Genomic DNA, 13,073 nt, shown 5'->3' with positions numbered 1-13,073 from the left:
AATTTGTAGACACGTTCCCCACCCATGAAGAGCAGAAGGCTAAAGGGACAAGGTATATAATGTTTGCTTTCCAGGCATCATCATGAAAAATGATTTATCGAGTATTTTCACACAGGTGGCTTTGTGCTGAATATGGTCAGAATCAGTTTTGTGAAAGTAAATGCCTTTCCTTTTAGGAGTTGGTTATCTAAACCCCAACATATCCACAGTAGAAGCCTAGCAAAGTGATTGGTTATTAGAAACGCTTGGACATGCAGCAGAGAAGTGGCAAGACCTCAGGGAAGGAGCATGAGCCTGGGATTCAGAGAACCTGGGTTCCAATTCCAGCTCTGCCAGCTCTGCCAACTCTGCTCATCACTTTGGGCCAGAAGTTAAATTAAACTGTTTCTCAGTTTCCTCATCTGTAAAATAAAGATTCAATCCCTGCTTTTCTCCTACTCCTACTGTGAGCTCTAGACTGTAGGCTTGCTGTGGGCAGCGAATGTGTCTGTAACATTGTTATAGTGTACTCTTCCAAGCAATTAATACAGTGCTCTTCACACAGTAAGTGCTCAATAAGTACGATTGACAGACTGCGAGCGCCATGAGAAACAGGAACTGTGTCTGACCTGATTATCCTCTGTCAGCCTTGATGCTTAACAGTGCTTGGCACATAATAAGCACTTAAAAGATACTACTTATTATTATTGCCAACGTTATCTGACCAATCAATAACCATTGATTACCCACCCTTCCAACCTTCCTGCCTCTCCTCAGCTAGAGAGGGCTGGCCTATGGGAATTCCGAGAGGTGTGGTGGAAGCCTAAAGCCCCATCTAAGCTCATGGACAGGGAATGGATCTGTTTATTGTTATATTGGACTCTCCCAAGTGCTTAGTACAGTACTTTGCACACAGTAAGTACTCAATAAATGATTGAATGAATGAAAATACTGCTCAGGCTGACCATTCTATTTTGAGTTTAATGCTAACCCTATTTTTGAATTTCTAGGTAAAGTATCTGTCTAACATGTATGGAACCTGTCGCGATATTATTTTTTAAGAAAGTCCCTAAGGCACCAAGTAAGGGCTTTTATTGTGGATGAGAAATACCAGAAAACAATTTCAGCAGTTGGGGAGATCTGAGTATTTTTCATAAGAGTAATTATATTAAAACATAATAATAATAATAATGTTGGTATTTGTTAAGCGCTTACTATGTGCCGAGCACTGTTCTAAGCGCTGGGGTAGACATAGGGGAATCAGGTTGTCCCACGTGGGGCTCACAGTCTTAATCCCCATTTTACAGATGAGGGAACTGAGGCACAGAGAAGTTAAGTGACTTGCCCACAGTCACACAGCCGACAAGTGGCAGAGCTGGGATTCGAACTCATGAGCCCTGACTCCAAAGCCCGTGCTCTTTCCACTGAGCCACGCTGCTTCCCCATATTGACATGTCCCCCATAAAACATGTCCCCCATAAAACATGTCCATATTGACAAGTGGCTGGCTCCAGAAGAGCTGATCGCTCCACTGGAAATAGAGAATTGTTTTTGACTGCTCTTATGAGCCAGGACCCAGGAAGCCGACAGCCTAGACTTATAGGGCTACAAATTGGCAGGGGCTGTATATCATCATCGACATCACCAGTGGGACTTATTTGAGCACTTACTGTGTGCAGAACACTGTAGGAAGTGCTTTGGAGAGTACAATACAATAGAGTTGGTAGACATGTTCCCTGTTGACAATAGGCTTACAGTCTAGAGGGGAAAACGGACAAAAGTCACAGTGCATAGATGACGCAGAAGGGAGAGAGAGAGAGGCAAAGAGAGCTTAATTGGGGGAAGGCCTCTTGGAGGAGATGTGACCGCTTTGAAGGTGGGGAGAATGGTGGTCTGGTGTATATGGACGGGGAGGAGTTCCAAGGCAGAGGGAGGATATGAGAGAGGGGTTGACACCTAGGGAGACGAGATTGGGGCACAGTGATCTAGCTGTTCCCCTCTCAGGGTCACAACTGGAGATTTTCCAGGATTTTACCAGTCTCGGCTGTGGGAGGGAGAGTTAAGCAGAGGCCTACCCATTCCATTCCTAGCTTGGGCAGTGGCTAGTGAGTGGAAGGCCATCTGCTACAAGTCAAAACTTACCCACGCTGGGCAGCAGCCACATGGGAGAGAGTCGAGGGCACAGACAAGTTTACTGCGTGGAAGGAGACAATGGTAAACTGCTTCCAGATTTTTACCAAGAAACTTCTATGGATCCACTACCAGAATGATTGCAGATGGAGAGCGAGGCGTTTTGGGAGAGATGTGTCTGTGGTGTCGCTACGGGTCGGAAACAACTCAGTGGCATAAGACAAGGCAAGAGCAAGCTGGCTCTAGGGAGGCAAAGTGTGTGGGCTGGGCTGAAGAAGGAGATCAGTGAGAGAAAGGAGGAGAGAACATGCTGAGTGAGTGTTTAAAGCCAACAGTAAGGAGCAACCTCTCCTCAACTGACAACCCCCAACCCGCTGAGGGTAAAAAGAAGCACCCAGAATCTTGGAATCCAGAGGCCCCAAACTCCCCTGTTAGGAATACTGTTCGGTGACCTGAAGCAATTGTGTTTTCTGGAGCTCAGAGTGAATCGGATGGTCCCACCGAGATGGGGGAGAGGAGTGGTATAGAGAAAAGAAGGAAAGAGAGTCAGTCAGAAGAGTAGAGGAGCAGACCCTTTTTATGGTATTTAAGTGCAAACTGTGTTCTGGGCACTGTGCCAAGTGCTGGGGTAGATACAAGCTAAAACTGTCCATGTCCCACATGGAACTCACCGTCTTCATCCCCATTTTCCATTTGAGGTAGCTGAAGCCCAGAGAAGTTAAGTGACTTGCCCAAGATCACAAAGCAGGCAAATGGCAGAGTTGGGATTAGAAGACTGTGAGCCCATTATTGGACAGGGGCTGTCTCTATCTGTTGCCTAATTGTACATTCCAAGCACTTAGTACAGTGCTCTGTACATAGTAAGTGCTCAGTAAATGCTATTGAATGAATGAACCCAGGCATTTTTTTTAGTAGTATTTGTTAAGCGCTTACTACGTGACAATCACTGCACTAAGTGCTGGGGTATATACAGATTAACCAGGTTGGACACAGTCTATGTCTTAATCCCTGTTTTACAGATGAGGTAACTGAGGCACAGAGAAGTTAAGTGACCTGCCCAAGGTCACACAGCAGACAAGTGAGGGAGCTGGCAGTAGAACCCAGATCCTTCCGACTCCCAAGCCCGTGCTCTATCCCCTAGGCTACACTACTTGCAAACGTGCACACTTCTTGGTTTTCTGGCCGCCCAGGTCAGACCATGTAAGAGCCAGTAACAGTGAAAACTCCAGTAATATCAACTGTAACATGTGTTAGGCCATACTGTGGGTAAGCCCATTGCTAAGCACCGAGGTAGATGCCATCAAAGCAGGTCGGTTGCAGTCCCTGTCCCACATGGGGCTCATAGTCTTGAGGAGAAGAGAGAACAGGTATTTTAATCCCCATTTTACAGTTGAGGAAATTGAGGCACCGAGAAGCTAAGTGACCTCCCCAAGGTCATACAGCAGGCACGTAACAGTCCGGATTAGAACCCAGGTCCTATTCACCCTCAGGGCTGTGCTCTTTCCCCCGGCCATGCTGCTTGCCTCCAGTGAGCCAGCAACAGGGAGGAGCAGTAGCAAGAACCAAATCTACTGCTGTTTGTTTCTCCACCCACTCCTGCTGTTCTCCTGGAAAATGAGTTCCATGCCACCATCAAGTTCATTATAGGCAGGGAACGTGTCTGCTTATTCTCTCAATCATAATAATTGTGGTATTTACTAAGCGCTATGTGCCAAGCACTGTTCCAAGTGCTGGGGTAGATAGGAGGTAGTTGGGTTGCACACAGTCCTTGTCCCACATGGGGCTCACAGTCTTAATCTCCATTTTTTTTTTTTTACACGGATGAGGTAACTGAAGCCCAAAGAAGTGAAGTGACTTACCCAAGGTCACACAGTAGACATGTGGTGGAGCCAGGATTAGGACCCATGTCCTCTGACTCCCAGACCCATGCTCATTCCAATAGACCAGTCAGCTCCCCTGTATTGTATTGTACTCTCCTAAGCACGCAGAATAGTGCTCTGCACATAGTAAGCACTCAATAAATATCAATGATCGATTGATTGATTGGTCTTCGCCAGGATGGAAGTGGGATCTTCCAAGTTCACCTGCCTGTCTTGGGGGCAAAATCAATCAATCAGTGGTATTAAATGATCCCTTCCTGTGTCCAGGGCCTTGTACTAAATGCTCGGTAGACTAAAATAATAATAATGATGATAGCTCTGCTATTTAGGTGTTATGTGCCAGGCCCTGTACTAAACGCTGGGGTGGATACAAGCAAGTCAGGTTGAACACAGCCCTGTCCCATGTGGGGCTCACAGTCTTAATCCTCATTTTCCAGAAGAGGTAACTGAGGCCCAGAGAAGTGAAGTGACTTACCCAAAGTCATACAGCATAGAGAAGCAGCGTGGCTCAGTGGAAAGAGCCTGGACTTCAGAGTCAGAGGTCATGGGTTCGACTCCCGGCTCTGCCACTTGTCAGCTGTGTGACTGTGGGCAAGTCACTTAACTTCTCTGGGCCTCAGTTACCTCATCTGTAAAATGGGGATTAACTGTGAGCCTCACGTGGGACGACCTCATTACCCTGTATCTCCCCCAGCGCTTAGAACAGTGCTCTGCACATAGTAAGCGCTTAACAAATACCAACCAATACCAACAGCAGACAGGTGGCAGACCCAGGATTAGAAGCCATGACCTTCTGACTCAGGCCCGTGCTTTATCCACTGTGCCAGCAATATCCCGTGGCTCAGTGGAAAGAGCCCGGGCTTGGGAGTCAGAGGTCATGGGTTTGAATCCCGGCTCTGCCACTTGTCAGCTCTGTGACTGTGGGCAAGTCACTTAACTTCTCTGGGCTTCAGTTACCTCACCTGTAAAATGGGCATTAACTGTGAGCCTCACGTGGGACAACCTGATGACCTTGCATCTACCCCAGCGCTTAGAACAGTGCTCTGCACATAGTAAGCGCTTAACAAATACCAACATTATTATAGTTGATAGACCCAATCCTTGCCCTCAAGGAGCTTCAAGCTGCTCCACCCAGGATATGACATAAGGTGATAATCTCGGAGTGATATCTTGCAGCAGGATGAGTTTGTGCTCTACTGGGCTACAGGTAAAATAATCTCCCTCTGGCCCTCAATAGCCATGCACAAACATCCCCCACCACCAAGGAGGAAGATAACTTTTTATTGAAGTCTCAGGTTAGGCCCTGATGGTGGCTCTGGGAGCCCCTGGTGAGGTGGAACAGTGACTGCAGTAATAGAATGTAAGCTTGTTGTGGGCAGGGAATGTGTCTGTTTTTATATTGTAGTCAGTCAATTGATAGTATTTTTTGAGTGCTTACTGTACACAGAGCTGTATGAAGCGCTTGGGAGAGAAAAGTACATCAGTAGACTGACGTTCCCTGCCCTCAATGAACTTTCAGTCTAGAGGGGAAGACAAACATTCATATAAATCGATTACAGATATGTACATAAGTGCTGTGGGGCTGGAACGGGGAGATGAATAAAGGGAGCAAGTCAGGGTGACGAAGAATGGAGTGGGAGAAGAGGAAAAGAGAGGTTATTCAGGGAAGACCATTGTACTCTCCCAAGTGCTTAGTACCATGCTCTGCACACAGTCAGCACTCAATAAATACCATTGAAAGAGTAAATGAGAAGCTAAGAGAAACAGCATGGCCTAGTGGGTAGAGCATAGGCCTGGGAGCCAGAAAGGCCTGGGTTCTAATCTCAGCTCTGCCATTTCTCTGCCTTGTGACCGTGGGCAAGTCACTTCTCTGGGCCTCAGTTACGTCATCTACAAAATGGGGATTAAGATTGTGAGCCCTATGTGGGACATGGACTGCATCCAACCTGATTAGCTTGTATCTAGCACAGTGCTTAATCTAGTGTCTGGCACATAATAAATTCTTAAATATTTAAAAAACAAGCAAACAAAAAAGTAAGTTACTTCAGGACCCAGCCAACCTGCCATCCCTTCTGAGGAGTTTTTGGCTCCACCAGGCTGGACCTGAGAAAGGTTCTCCGTGGGTTTGATGACAGATAGCCCCCAAGGCAATTTCTAACTCATTCATTCATTCATTCAATGTATTTATTGAGCGCTTACTATGTGTAGAGCACTGTACTAAGCGCTTGGAATGTACAAATTGGTAACAGATACAGTCCCTGCCCTTTGACGGGCTTACAGTCTAATCGGGGAGACGGACAGACAAGAACAAATGAACTTCATTCAATTGTATTTATTGAGTGCTTATTGTGTACAAAGAACCATACTAAGCTCTTGGGGGAGTACAATAAAATAATAGACACATTTCCTACCCACAACGAGCTTATGGTCTAGAGAGGGAGACAGACATTAATATAAATAAATTATAGAAAAGTACACAAATGCTGTGGGGCTGGAAGGGGGGATGAATAAGGTGAGCAAGTCAGGGTGACAGAGAAGGAGAAGAGGAAAGGAGGGCTTAGGAATGGCCTCTTGGAACTTGTCAATCTCCAGGTATCTGTTGGGGAGGTGGAAGGGGGAGAAAGAGAGAGAGACAAAGTGAGTTTGTGGGTCCTGGTGGGTCGGACTTTGTGTGTGGATCTGCACATGCATCTTTGAGGATGTGGTCTCCTCCCCCTCCCCACCTGCTTTCTCTATTTTTCCTATTCCTGGCTACCTGGGTTCCTCCTGCCTCAGGCTTTGACTTGGGCCCCGGGCCTCACTCTCCAGAAAAGAGGTTCACTTTAGCCCTGAGCAGTGGAAATCAGGGGTTCCCAAGGCCTTCTCCCTTCCTTGTAGTTTGCAAATACCTTCCCTCCCTGGCCCTGTTTCGGCTACTTCTAAACCTGGTAAACCCCGTTTTGCAACAGGGAATATCTGAACTATTTTATTTTCAACCACTACCACTTAGCACGGTGCTCAGCACACCCAAAAGTGTTTAATTTTTACCCTAATCAATCAAACCTAGGAGCAGGATGGCAGCAATAAAGGCCTGGGGAAGGAGGATAGCAATGCTACTTGGGAAACTCCTCTTTCCCTCCCACTCCTGCCACCCCATAAGCCTGGGACACCAGCAACCAATCAATGAGTGATATTTATTGAGTGCTTACTGTGTGCAGAACACTGTACTAAGCACTTGAGAGAGTTTAGTATTACAATATATTAGACATTCCCTGCCCACAGCAAGCTTAGTCAGTTTAACCCAACTTACTGCCAACACTCAAGCTCTTTTTCCTTTTGTAAGAAGAATATCTTGAGATTAAGTGCCTTCATTTTTTCCGATCAATCAATTGTACTTATTGAGCATTTACTGTGTGCATTGTACTAAGTGTTCAGAAGAGTACAATAGAGTTGGTAGACGCATTCCCCGACAACAACGGGATCACAGCTTAGAGGGAGAGACAGATATTAATATAAATGAATTATGGATATGTGCATAAGTGCTGGGGGCTGAGGGAGGGGTGAATAAAAGGAACAAATCAGAGAGATGCAGTAGGGAGTGAGAAAAGAGAAAATGAGGCTCTAGCCAGGGAAGAACTTTTACAGGATATGTACCTTCAATAAGGCTTTCCCAAGTGCTTTCATGTTAATTACCAGCATCCTCAGATCTCTTAGTGAGGTCAGTATTATTGTTTTCAGTTTTAAAGATAGGAAACAGGCATAGAGATTAAGAAACTTGCCAGAGGTCACAGAGAAGACTAGTGGTGAATCTGGGTGTAGAGATTATGTTTCCTGATTCACAGACATGTGCTCTTTTCATTAGACCTCTGGCACAGCTTGGACTTACTTCAGAGGACCATGTACAGTATGAAATATAAATACTGTACAGTATGCTAAGCAGGGTGGTTTAGAGGGAAGAACTCGGGCCTGGGAGTCAGAGGACCTGGATTCTGATCCTGGTTCTGCCATTTGCCTGTTGTATAGTCAGGGAAAGTCACTTAATTTATCTATGTCTCAGTTCCTTTACACCTCTCAGGGTCGCAACTGGAGAGTTTTCAGTACTCTACCAGTCTCGACTATGGTGGGGGAGAGTCAAGCAGAGGCATATCCATTTCATTCCTAGATTGGGCAGTGGCTAGCGAGTGGAAGGCAATCTGCAACAAGTCAAAACTCACCCATGCTGGCAGCAGCGGCATGGGAGAGAGTTGAGGGCGGAGACTCAGGTTTACTGTGCGGAAGAAGGCAATGGTTAAACCACTTCCAAGAACACTCAATGGATCCACTGCCAGAATGATGGCAGGTGGAGGTGGGGCGTTCTGGGAGAGATGTGTCCATGGCATCGCTATGAGTCGGACACGACTCGACAGCATAAGACAACAATAAGAACGGTTCCTTCACCTCTAAAATAGGGATTAAATACTTGTTCTCCACCTCCCACCCCTTAGATGATGAGCCTCATCTAGGATAGGGACTGTTATCTAGAATCAATCAATCGTATTTACTAGTGCTTACTATATGCAGAGCCCTGTACTAAGTGCTTGGGAGAGTACAATACAAATGTATCCCAGTGCTAGGCACATAGTAGATACTTAGCAAATACCACGATTATTATTATAGAGAAGCAGCGTGGCTCCGTGGAAAGAGTCCGGGCTTTGGAGTCAGAGGTCATGAGTTCTAATCCCGGCTCTGCCACTTGTCAGCTGTGTGACTGTGGGCAAGTCACTTCACTTCTCTGTGCCTCAGTTAGCTCATCTGTAAAATGGGGATTAAGACTGTGAGCCCCACGTGTGACAACATGATGACCCTCTGTCTACCCCAGCGCTTAGAACAGTGCTCTGCACATAGTAAGGGCTTAACAAATACCAACATTATTATTATCCCGCAAATGTAAAACTGGGATTGATACTATTGGAGGACATTAGTCACAGCCTTGCAATGCACCCACATCTGGCTGGCATTGCAAGAGAGCCTGGGCAGTTGATTCCAAAGGACAGAGTACTGAGTGATAAAATTGTTTTTGCTAAGTGTTGTTGAGTTTCTGTAAAATGATTTCCAATTTCAAACTAATCAGTGGTATTTTTTGAGTGCTTACTGTATACAGAACACTGCATTAAGTACTGGGTAGAGTACAGTAGAGCAGAATTAGTAGACACATTCCCTGCCCACAAGGACTTTACAGTTTAGAAGGAAGAGTTCCACTCAATCAGTGGTATTGAGTGCTTACTATGTGTAGAAAACTGAGTTAAGGTTTTGGGAGAGCACAATACAATGGAATTAATGGATATGTTCCCTGCCCATAATGAGCTTATGGTTTAGAGGGGGACATGAGCAAGACTGAGCTCCTCATCTTCCCTCCCAAACCCGGTCCTCTCCCAGACTTCTCTATTACCGTGGATGGCATGACCATCCTTCCTGTTCCGCAGGCCCGCAATCTCGGTGTCATCCTTGACTCGTCCCTCTCGTTCACCCCACACATCCTATCCGTTACCGAGACCTGCCGGTTTCACCTCTACAATATCGCCAAGATCCGCCCTTTCCTCTCCACCCAAACGGCTACCTTACTATTACGGGCTCTCGTTATATCCCGGCTAGACTACTGTGTCAGCCTTCTCTCTGACCTCCCTTCCTCCTCTCTCGCCCCGCTCCGGTCTATTCTTCACTCCGCTGCCCGGCTCATCTTCCTGCAGAAACGATCTGGGCATGTCACTCCCCTTCTTAAACAACTCCAGTGGTTGCCTATCGACCTCCGCTCCAAACAAAAACTCCTCACTCTAGGCTTCAAGGCTCTCCATCACCTTGCCCCTTCCTACCTCTCCTCCCTTCTCTCTTTCTACCGCCCACCCCGCACGCTCCGCTCCTCTGCCGCCCACCTCCTCACCGTCCCTCGGTCTCGCCTATCCCGCCGTCGACCCCCGGGTCACGTCCTCCCGCGGTCCCGGAACGCCCTCCCTCCTCACCTCCGCCAAACCGATTCTCTTTCCCTCTTCAAAACCCTACTTAAAAATCACCTCCTCCAAGAGGCGTTCCCAGACTGAGCTCCTCGTCCCCCTCTACTCCCTCTGCCATCCCCCCTTTACCTCTCCGCAGCTAAAGCCTCATTTTCCCCTTTCCCTCTGCTCCTCCACCTCTCCCTTCCCATCTCCACAGCACTGTACTCGTCCGCTCAACTGTATATATTTTCGTTACCCTATTTATTTTGTTAATGAATTGTACATCGCCTTGATTCTATTTAGTTGCCATTGTTTTTACGAGATGTTCTTCCCCTTGACGCTGTTTAGTGCCATTGTTCTCGTCTGTCCGTCTCCCCCGATTAGACTGTAAGCCCGTCAAACGGCAGGGACCGTCTCTATCTGTTGCCGACTTGTTCATCCCAAGCGCTTAGTACAGTGCTCTGCACATAGTAAGCGCTCAATAAATACTATTGAATGAATGAATGAATGAATGACAGACATTAATATAATTTATAATATATTATTTTCAGATACATACATAAATATTGTGGGATTGGGAGTGGAGTAAATATCAAATGTCCAAAGGCCACAGATCCAAGTACAGTTGGTGGAGACACTTAGGGTTTCTGGAACTCTGTTGAAGTGTTTAGTGGATATTAATAATTTTGGTATTAAGTGTTTGATTCTTGCCAAGAATGGTACAAAGCACTGAAGTAGACACAAGAAGAAGAAGAGAAGCAGCGTGGCTCAGTGGAAAGAGCACGGGCTTTGGAGTCAGGGCTCATGAGTTCGGATCCCAGCTCTGCCACTTGTCGGCTGTGTGACTGTGGGCAAGTCACTTAACTTCTCTGGGCCTCAGTTCCCTCATCTGTAAAATGGGGATTAAGACTGTGAGCCCCACGTGGGACAACCTGATTCCCCTATGTCTACCCCAGCGCTTAGAACAGTGCTCGGCACATAGTAAGCGCTTAACAAATACCAACATTATTATTATTATTACAAGAAAATCAGGTGGGGCACATTCCTGTCCCCTAAGGGGCTCAGAGTCTAAATAGGAGGAAGAATGTGTATTGAATCCCCATCTCACAGATGAGGAAAGTGAGGCCCAGAAAAGTTATGCTTAAGTAATTATGGTTTTTGTTAAGCACTTCCTACGTGCCAGGCACTGTTCTAAGCTCTGAGGTAGATACAAGGTAATTGGATTGGACTTAGTCCCTGTCCAAATAGGGCTCACAGTCTTGATCCCCACTTTACAGATGAGGGAACTGAGGCACAGAGAAGTGAAGTGACTTGCCCAAGGTCACACAGCAGGCAAGTGGCAGAGTCAGGATTAGAACCCATGCCCCCTGACTGTGAGGCCTGTGCTCTTTCTACTGGGCCAAGCTGAATATAAACTAAAATTAATTCAGGGTTATTTTTTCTTTTAGTGTTATATATTTACAAACCCACTTCCTCAATCTGTTACACTCTAGAAAAAACAAGCGTCTGCAGTGCCTTTCGTTTATGTGTGTGATTGTAATCTTCATGGGCAGGGATCAAGTCTTCACACAGCACAGCTCTTAATGTCAAGTTAACACAAATGCTCAGCAGGGCCTCAGGGTGGCGAAAAGTTTGCCACTCCTTCCTTAAGATGATCATTACATTTCACTGCAGGCACATGCAATCTAATGTGATGACGCAGCACACGGAAATTCTTTTTGAAGTCTGGAGGCTAGGGCTTTTTTTTGTTTTTAAGTGGCATTTGTTAAGCACTTACTGTATGCTAGTCACTGAACTAAGAGCTGGTGTAGATACAAGGTAGTATACAACATGATTAGCTTTTACCTACCCCAGCTCGTAGAACAGTGCTAGACACACAGCCAGCTGCTTAACAGATACCCTTATTATTTTTTTTAGACTGTACACAGTCCATGTCCCACATGAGGCTTGGGTGAGCTGGGATTAGCACTGTTTATTGTTGTATTGTTCTCTCCCAAGCGCTTAGTACAGGACTCTGCGTACAGTAGGTGCTTAATAAATACGACTCAAGGAATGAATGAGGCTCACAGCTTTAATTTCTATTTTACAGATGAGGTAACTGAGGCACTGAGAACTGACTTGCCCAAGGTCACACCACAAGCATGTGGTGGAGTCGGAAGTAGAAGCCAGGCCCTCTGCCTCCCAGACCCATGCACTTTGCACTAGCTCACGCTGTTTCCTCTGGAGGGTCATTTAACACTCCTCCCCAGTTCTGAGCTATTGTTCCAGTCCCAGGCTCGAGTTCACACAGGTGCCAGTTTCAGCCTGCACTGGGCATTTTAGATTTTCGAACTGTGCCGTGCCTCTCCGGTCAGAAATAAGAGTCAAGTCTCGGCCTGGTCGCCCAGATATCAAGGGTGAGAATTTGTATGAGGGGATTGATTTTAGTGTTCTTGGTTTCTGCAAACCAACCTCCTGCTATGTGGTCTTTGTAGTCACTGCCTCAGTGGGTGCAACAAGCAAGCAGGTTGGTGAGGGGTATTTGTGGTAATTTTGCATACAAAACGTATTGTGGCCACAGTGATTGCAGCATAGTGCTGATGCTGTGCTGTAGCAGGCAGGTCTTCATTCATTCATTCATTCATTCATTCATTCATTCATTCATTCATTCATTCATTCAATTGTATTTATTGAGCGCTTACTGGGAGCAGAGCACTGTACTAAGTGCTTGGGAGAGTTCAATATAACAATAAACAGGCACATTCCCTGCCCACGGCAAGCTTACTGTCTAGAGGGAGGGAGACAGACATGGATACAAATAAATAAATGGCAGATATGTACATAAGTGCTGTGGGGCTGGGAGGGGGAAAGAAGAAAGGGAGCAAGTCAGGGAGACCCAGAAGGGAGTGGGAGAAGAAGAAAGGAAGGCTCAGTCTGGGAAGGCCTCCTGGAGGCTTTCAGTAAGGCTTTGAAGGGAAGGAGAGTAATTATCAGTCGGATTTGGGTGGGAAGGGCATTCCAGCCAAGGCAGGAAATAGGCTAAGGGTTGGTGGCGAGTTAGGTGAGATGGAGGCACAGTGAGAAGGTTAGGATTAGAGGGGCAAACTGTACGGGCTGGGTTGTAGGAGAATAGTGATATGAGGTAGGAGAGGGCAAG

The 13,073-nt window shown here is 46.4% G+C and overlaps 2 non-coding genes across 2 annotated transcripts; both read left to right on the top strand.

Moving 5' to 3' along the window:
• Window positions 1-1,973: 1,973 nt before the first annotated feature.
• Window positions 1,974-2,111, top strand: LOC114811578. Its single transcript, XR_003759275.1, has one exon. It is a non-coding gene; the product is annotated as a small nucleolar RNA SNORA7 (small nucleolar RNA).
• A 5,922-nt stretch (window positions 2,112-8,033) lies between these two features.
• LOC114811658 lies at window positions 8,034-8,172 on the top strand. The gene has a single exon (XR_003759354.1). It is a non-coding gene; the product is annotated as a small nucleolar RNA SNORA7 (small nucleolar RNA).
• Window positions 8,173-13,073: the final 4,901 nt, after the last annotated feature.

Source organism: Ornithorhynchus anatinus, chromosome 4, assembly GCF_004115215.2.
Source record: "Ornithorhynchus anatinus isolate Pmale09 chromosome 4, mOrnAna1.pri.v4, whole genome shotgun sequence".
Taxonomy (NCBI): Eukaryota; Metazoa; Chordata; class Mammalia; order Monotremata; family Ornithorhynchidae; genus Ornithorhynchus; species Ornithorhynchus anatinus.
This window is presented reverse-complemented; position numbering and strand designations above follow the sequence as displayed.